At 37.0% G+C, this 8,462-nt stretch overlaps 1 long non-coding RNA gene across 2 annotated transcripts in view; it reads left to right on the top strand.

The window, feature by feature from the left end:
• LOC102025914 overlaps window positions 1–4,012 on the top strand; it is a 7,909-nt gene extending 3,897 nt beyond the window's left edge. For both annotated transcript variants that reach the window (XR_264027.2, XR_001231208.1), the window contains exons 3-4: window positions 2,874–2,969; window positions 3,713–4,012. This is a non-coding gene — a long non-coding RNA (uncharacterized LOC102025914). The remainder of the gene's footprint in view (window positions 1–2,873; window positions 2,970–3,712) is intronic.
• The last annotated feature ends 4,450 nt before the right edge of the window (window positions 4,013–8,462 follow it).

The following is an 8,462-nucleotide window of genomic DNA, read 5'->3' as shown; positions in this document are numbered from 1 at the left end:
TATGTAATACAATAAGCATTGTTAATTTCCTACCACTTTGTTTGTAACTCTGTATTGTCTGTACTGTTGTTTTGCTATTTTGTAAAAGGTTGTCTGTCTGTTAATGTTTTCCTCCTTTTATTTTTAAAATTAAAAAAAAGCAAAAACCAGCTTTATGCTTACAGAAGAGTGAGTGGAAAGTATAGAGATTCCCATAGATTCCCCTGTCCCACTGCCGGTTTTCCTTGTCTGTAATGCGTGGATTCAGGGTGTACATTTGCAGCAACAGGTCAGCCAATCGGGTGTGTTATCATTCACTGAAGTCCTCAATTTACATTAGGGTTTCCTCTGTGCTCTGTATTCTACGGGCTTCAAAAATGCAAGATGGGTGGGGGAGATGATGCTTTCCAGCAGAGCTCTTACCTGTCATGAGCGAGACCTGGGTTCAATCCCCTGCACTGCAGCAAAACAAAACATTGTAAAATTATGTCTGTCCATCATTAGAGGATCGCACAATATTTTTGTTGCCTTAAAAATTGCTTGTATGGTTGGGGATATAGTTCAGCAGCATAAATTTGCCTAGCAAACTCAAGGTCCTGAGTTTGAGTTCCAGTACAAAAAAAACCCACTTATAATCCCCTGTCCTTTCTCTTCTCTGTTCTCACATTTCCTGCCCTCTACTTGTCTTTTCACTGTCTACCCAGTTCTTTCTTTTCTAGAATGTGACATAAGTGGTAAGCTGTGGTATGCAGTCTTCTCAGCTTTGCAGTTTCACTTCATGATATGCACTTCAGGTTTTCCCGTCTGTTCTTGGCTTGATACTTCATTTCTTTTAGACATTGAATAATATTCCAATGTATGCATGTACCACGGTTTTTCTACTGTACTTATTAAAGACATCTTATTTTTTGGTCACATTTTCTAATTTCTTGCATTTAAATGTATGATACAGAGCATGAAATGACAGTATTAGCTTTTAAGATCTAAATTTCAACGGTGAAACAGTTATAATGTCCGCAGTGAATGAAGGAAAACTCCTAGGTTCATCGCTTTTTTCTCTTTCATTATTTTTTTCAGGGAGTGAGAGTGGGATTATTTGCCTCTAGTTGGAGATATTTTTTTAAAAAAAATATTTCATTAGTATGTGTGTGCCATACATAATAAACCCATTCATCACAGGGAATTGATGCACACACACATCACATTCTTTTTTTTCTGCTTCCTCTCCTTTCCCCCTTATCTTCCCCTCTCTAGATCCCTTTCCATTTCAGTAAAGTCTACCTCTTTGTTTCCTGTCATCTGTCCTTTATTTTGCTCCTTAAATTATTTATATTTTGAGTTTTTCACATAACAGAAGCCATGTGACATTTAAACTACTATGTCTGTTTATTTTACTTAGCATTATGAATTCAAGATTGATCCACTTTCCTACAAATGACTCAAATTTATCCCTCTTTATGACTGAGTAGTACTCCTTTTTGTATATAGACAATATTTTCTTTATTCATTTATCTGTTGGTTGGCTTATAGGCTGCTTCCAAGTTTTACTTATTATGAGTTATGCTACTATAAACAGAAGTATGTGGTATCAAGGTTAATATGATGTCTTTAACTTCTTTGGGGACATACACAGAAGAGGTTTGGCTGTGTCAAATATTACCTCTATTCTTAGTTTTTTGAGAAATCTCTGTGGAGGACCACCAGGATAGCTTTCCTTGAAAGAAGAGCATTCACCTCCATTTTGGCTAAACCTAGCTCTACTTCTGTGTACTCATATGTGCACAGCTGGCTAGGACATTTCTTTACCCCCTCAATTGTCTTTAAGCAATGCAAATGGGTCTAGTGGAGGTGATGATGTGTAGTCTTTAAAGCAATGTCACAGACAAACGATGCCCTGCCTGTGGCTTCCAACTAGTATGTATGAGCTAGGTAGAGTGATGCCATCCTGTTCACTGAGACTGAGGCTTGAGAAAGAATCTATGAGGTCTCAGGGCATGAAAAACAGACAGCAAAGCTAAAGCACCACCCCAGAACAGAAGATACTTCCTCAGACTGTGTTATGCAGATTACTTTTTCTGCATACCTCTCTGCATGATGCAGAGGTGCTATTATGCCTCCTACATAGCCCAACTCACAGCACTCAAGTACTTTCTGCCAGTCTCTCAGTCACTCACATCCCTGAGCCATTCCCCACTTCACAAATTAATAAAACCCGAGTTTGGCCCTGGATCAAGGCCTTTGTTCAGGTTAGCCATTGTTCTAACTGGACTTAGGACCCCTTTGGCTCCCCACCGCTACAGATATGTGTTTATCTCCTTTTTCTGGCCATGGGTTGCACTGAAAGTGGTACACTGCAATTACTTATTGGAATTCCAATAACTTTTCCCTGGGATTACAAATAGAAACTCCACCAGACTGCAATGAGGTCCAGAAGGGCCCTCTTTCAATCTTCATACTGATTTCCAAAATAGTTGTAGCAGTTTACATTCTGACCAACCATATAGAAGGGTTCCTTTCCCCACAATCTCACCAGCATTTGTTGTTTTGGGAGTCCTTGATGATAGCCCTTCTTTCTGGAGTAAAATAGAATCTGGGTATTGTTTTGATATGCATTTCCCTAATGACCAAAGATGCTAAACTGCTTTTCATGAAACTATGAGGTATCTGTACTTCCACTTTTGAGAAGTATCTGTTCATTTTACTTGAGTGGTGGGAATATTTCTTCATGATGACTACTCTCACCACATTCACTTATCCCACAACCACATGGGTACTTAATTTTTATGAAAATAGTCACTTCTCAGAATTTAAGGTGGAAAAGTGTTTTATTTCATATTCAACATTATTTAGAAATTTCCCAAAACTCTATTATTAAATATACATTTCTTTTGCAGGTAAATGAAGAATTCAGAGCTAAAGCATCATAGACATAAAAAAAGGAAGAAAAAATCAAGGAGCTTGAAACATGATTCCAGCAATGTAGCAAGCAGGTAATCATACTAACTATACCTTGTGCTGTGCAACATTTTCAGTGCTATGGTAGAAATTTATATTGTCAAATAGAGAGAAAAATAGAACGCAAAGCATACTTTTTGATAAATTTACATTTTAGTTTAACTCCATAGATCTTATTTTCTAAGACAGTAAACCATGTTCATTCATGCAAAAGATTGAGGCATTAGCTTCTTCAATTGTACTGAATGTTTTGTGACAATAAATCACACAAACAAAACTGCTTTTCAGAAAAAAAATTTGATGATATCAGTGTGTGTTGGTAACGTTGTTTTTGATACCAGGGTTTGAACCCCAAGGCCTCTGCACTAAACTATATCTGCAAACCTTTTTTCTTCTCTCTTTTTAAATTTTGAGTCTTACTCACTCAGTGGCTTAAGTTGCCCTGGCTGGAGTTGAACTTGTGATTCTCCTACCTCAGCCTCCGATGGTGCTAGGATTACAAGCATTTACCATCACACTCTGCCAATACTTCATTTTCAAAAACAAAATTCAGGGCAGGGTATATATCTCAGTCATAAAATGCTTGCTGGGCATTTGTAAGGCCTTGGGTTCAATCCTGAGCACTGCAAAAATAAATAATTAGGTTGATAGATTAGTAACACTGATAAGTTAATAAACTGTACAACCTCTAAAAGAATCTCACAAACATCTACCTTTGTGTATTCTGGGCTGGATATTTTATGGCAAGCACTTAAACTTTTGATTACTTATATTACAGGAGCATGACCCCTCAGTTGGCACGTCAATTTCAGGAACTCTTCGAACTCGTGCACCACCAAATTGAGAGCCATCCCAACCGCTATCCCAACATGTACGACCCCACCCCAGACGAAGTTCTGTTTTTGATCCAACTGCTTTACCTGCACTAAGTGGTAAACATCACCACTATCACCTTCGTTTGGGGAGCCTCTGCCTCTACCACCACCTTTCTTAGGAGAACCCTTTTAAGACTCACCACCTGCTCCATCATATAGAGAGAGGCAGAAACAAATGAATAAATGTGAAGGGCATATGTTGACTATTTTTTGATGATATTACTAATGGCTCCCAGAGCCTTCCCACTGAGCTATAGCACCATTACTTTTTGTTTTTTATTTTGAGTCAGGATCTCATTAAATTGATAAGTTATTCTGGTTGGGCTTGAACTTGGTATCCTTCTGCCTCAGCTGCCAAGAATGCTGGGATTATAGGCATTTGCCATTGTGCCCAGCTCATACGTTGATTCTTCAACAACATGAGTTCAAGGGCAAAACTTTGGTTTTGGTATCTTCTGGTCATTGGTGGTCATTAAAGTAAGAAGACTATGTACATATATAAGTATTATATAATGCTAGAGGCTATGGCTACTGACAATTTTCTTTATGATCTTGCTATTTTATGCTTCTCTTTCAGCACAATATTTTAGTAATGAGAAAATCTGCAAAAATAACAAATTTATGAAAAGGCAAAGACAAATCAAGAGAGTTCTGTCAGTATAGTTGTATCGGTTTCTAGGGCTCCCATAACAAATTTGTACAAAGTAGGGTGGATCTGAACAACAAAAACCTGTCTTTCAGCTGGGTATGGTGATGTACTCTTGTAATCCCAGTACTCTGGGAAATAGAGGCAGGAGGTTCCCAAGCTCAGCCTAGGGAACTTAGTAATTGAACAAGACCATGTCAAAAATGAAAAATAAAAGTATGGATGAGAATGTAGCATAGTTGTAAGGCTCTGGGTTTAATCACCAAAGATGAATATGTATAGCACAATTTTGGAGTGCTCATGTCATGTGTTGGCATAACCACCCTTCCTCTCTGGAGTTTCTAGAACACAATCTGTTCCTTTTTTGGACACTACCGGGGCTTAAATGAGGGGGGATTAACAGGGAGCTACATCCCCAGCCATTTTTTGTTTTTATTTTGAGGCCAGGTCTTGCTAAATTGCCTAGGTAGGACTTGAATTTGTGATCCTTCTGCCTTAGCTTCCCCCAATGCTGGGAATATAGGTTGTACCACCATGCCTGGACAGTATGTTCCTTTTCTCTTTCTGTTGGCATTCCTTGGTTTGTGGTCATATCTTTCTCTGCTCCACATTCTCACGGCTTGCCAATTCTGAACCTCAGACTTAGGAGACATCATAGTTTTTCTATTTGTTGTCTGCTCCTCTGCCATCTCCAGGGCTTGGTTGGCTCACAGGATGAATCTTTACTGGGGATAAAACCAAGGGTCTCATATACCCTAGGCAAGTGCTCAAACATGAGCTACATCTCCAGACAATATTTATTTTGAAAGAGGATCTTGATAAATTGCCCAGGCTGACCTAAAATTTGTAACCCTCCTGCCTCACCTTCCTGAGTAGCTGGAATTATAGGAAACACAAAGGATTGGCTTTGATTTTACTTCTTTTTTCTTTTGACAGTGCTAAATATCAAACCCAGTGTCTTCTACATGTTAAACAGGCACTCTACCACTGAGCTAATCCTTCGTGCTATTTTTTATCATTACCCAGTTATGCAGTGAGCATTTAAACCAGTCGTGGTGGCTTACAACCATAATCCCAGCACTTGGGAGGTTGAGGCAGGAGGATCACCAAGAATTTGAGCCAACCTGGGCTACATAGTGAGCTGAAGGGCAGCCTGAACTACACAGCGAGACCCTCTCAAACAACAACAAATACAATGCACTTTTAGATACTTATACCATATTTTATTTTAGTTTCCATACCATTTTTGATCATATTTATGGCCTATTTTTATTCCTTTATTTTAATATTTCCTGTTTGGAATTCTTTTTCTTTTTATTAGTTCATGTTTGTAGCACATAATGATTACACTCATGGTGGGAGTTGGTATATGTACATAACACATCTTAAATCTCTTTTCATCCCCTTCCCTCCCTCTTTTCTCCTCCCTCCTTCCATCTCTTGGTCCCCTTTATTTTGCCAAAGATCTATCTCCCTGTTTCCTATTATTTATCTCTTATTTTGGCCAATAATTTGTCTAAAGTTAATATTCTCATATAAGAGAAATCATGAGATATTTAACCTTGTGTCTGATTTATTTCACTTAACATTATGGTCTCACGGTGCATCCAGGTTTCTACAAATGACTCAAGTTTATCCTTCTTTATGGAAGGGTAGTACTCTATTTTGTATAGATACCACACTTTATCCATTCATCTATTGATAGACATATGGGTTGATTCCAAGGCTTAGCTATTATGAATTGTGCTGCTATATACATGGCTGTATGCACATTTCACTGTAATATTATGTCTTTAAATCTTTTGGGAAGATACCTAGCTGGGGACTAGCTAATTCAAATGGAATTTCTACTTTTAGTTTTTGAGGCATTTGCATACTGATTTCCATAGTAGCTGTACTAGTTTACATTACCACCAACAATGTAAAGGGCCTGCCCAATCCACAGCCTCTCCAGCATTGGTTATTGGCTGATTTCTCGATGATAGCCATTCTTTCCAGAGTAAGATGGAATTTCCATGTTTTTTAATAAGAAATTTATTTTTTAAATGCTTTTTTTCCCCTTTGTACTGGGAATCAAACTCACAACCTTGCACTTGCGAGGCAGGCGCTGGGCCACAGAGCTATATACCCAGACCCTCTCCATGTTGTTTTAATTTGCGTTTGTATAATGGCCAGAAATATTGAGAAATTTTCTTGTATTTGCTGGCCTTTTGTACTGCTTCTGAGAAATATTCATTCATTTCAATTGTCCATTTTTGATTGATCTTTTATTTGGGGTGGTCTGTTTTTTTCGAGTTCTTTATATATTCTGGATATTGTTCTTCCATTTGAAGAATAGCTGGTAAGATCATTTTCTCACTCTCTAGGTTGTCTCTTTACTCTGCTATGTGTTTCTTTTACTGTGCAGAAGATTTTTAATTTGATATGATCTCATTTAGTGATTCTTGATGTTGTTTCTTGTGCAGTTGAGGTTTTGTTCAGAACATCCTTATCTGTGCCTATGTCTTCAAAAGATTTACTTCTTTTTTTTAAAAAAAATTATTTTAAAAATCCAAAAAAACCTTACAAAACAACAATGAAGAAAAAAATCAAAACAACACAAAAACAACAAAAATGATACATGACCTCAAAACAAAATGATAGGAATTAACAATGTTTACTACATTACATACTGTTATCGTCAATGAAGTTGCTCAGCCCACCAGATGTAAAACTGTAAGATTGATCACAATCAAAGACAATAATGAGTAATAAAAATGAATTGGAAATGATGCAGAGCTTCACCATACAAGATGGAAGGGGTTCAACAGAATGGTTCTTATATTGCATATTGTTGTTTTTAAATCAGTCATTCTGATTACCAGATTGAAGTGTGCAAAACTGGTCAAGAAAAAAGAAAATTTTAAGCACTGACTGTTCCTTTAAGTAAACCACAGACATCAGCAATACACCTATTCCAGCTATCCTTGTATATACATGTAAATTTTGTTTCATTCTAAAGAGAAAAGGAAAAAAATCAAAATAACAAAAACAAATACATAAACAAAACAGCATAGAGGACAATATAAATGATACAGAATTTCAAAACATGGTGATAGGATATTAACAATCGTTTTTATATTACATATTACATAATGTCATCTTCAAAATGGTTGCACATATAACCAGATATAGGCATGTAAGACTGATCAAACAATTACACATTACCAGTTCCTTTCAATAAACCAACAGATATTAATAGTACAGTTATCCTGGCTATCTTGTATATGCATATACATATTTTTTCCCTCTTTCTTCTATCTTTTTCCTCCCCCCTCCTTCATCCCAGTTGCACCTTCCTATTTGAGCGTTTCATTTCCCTTTCATAATATCCATTGTACCGTTCAGATTTTATTTACTCTTTCATGTTCTTATAATAGGGAGGAAATATGATGTTTACACATGTGAATCTAGTTTATTTCACTTATGAGTATGGTCTCTAGTTGCATCCATTTACCTATAAAACCCTCTAAGTTATCTTGCTTTATAGCTGAGTAATACTCCATTGTATAAAAATATCACATCTTTTTTATCCATTCCTCAGTTGATGGACATTTGGGCTGTTTCCAAGATTTAGCTTTTACAAATTGCACAGTAAAAAAACATGGGTGCACATATATCATTGTAGTATGATGATTTCAGTTCTTCTGGAAAAATACCCAGAAGGAGAATAGCTAGGTTGAATGTGACCTCTAATCCTACTCTACTGAAGAATCTCCAGAGTGATTTCCACAGTGATTGCACCAGTCTACACTCGCACCAACAGTGGAGAAGAGTTCCGTTTTCCCCACAGCCCCTCTAACATTTGTTATTGGCTGATTTCTTGATGATAGCCATTTTTTCTGGGGTGAGATGGAATCTAAGTGTTGTTTTAATTTGCATTTCTTGAATGACTAATGATGTTGAACATTTTCTCATAAATTTATTTGCCATTTGTATTGCTTCATGTGAGAAGTATATATTCATCT

The sequence above is a fragment of the Chinchilla lanigera genome, unplaced genomic scaffold (assembly GCF_000276665.1).
Source record: "Chinchilla lanigera isolate Chin_1 unplaced genomic scaffold, ChiLan1.0 scaffold00089, whole genome shotgun sequence".
Taxonomy (NCBI): Eukaryota; Metazoa; Chordata; class Mammalia; order Rodentia; family Chinchillidae; genus Chinchilla; species Chinchilla lanigera.
This window is presented reverse-complemented; position numbering and strand designations above follow the sequence as displayed.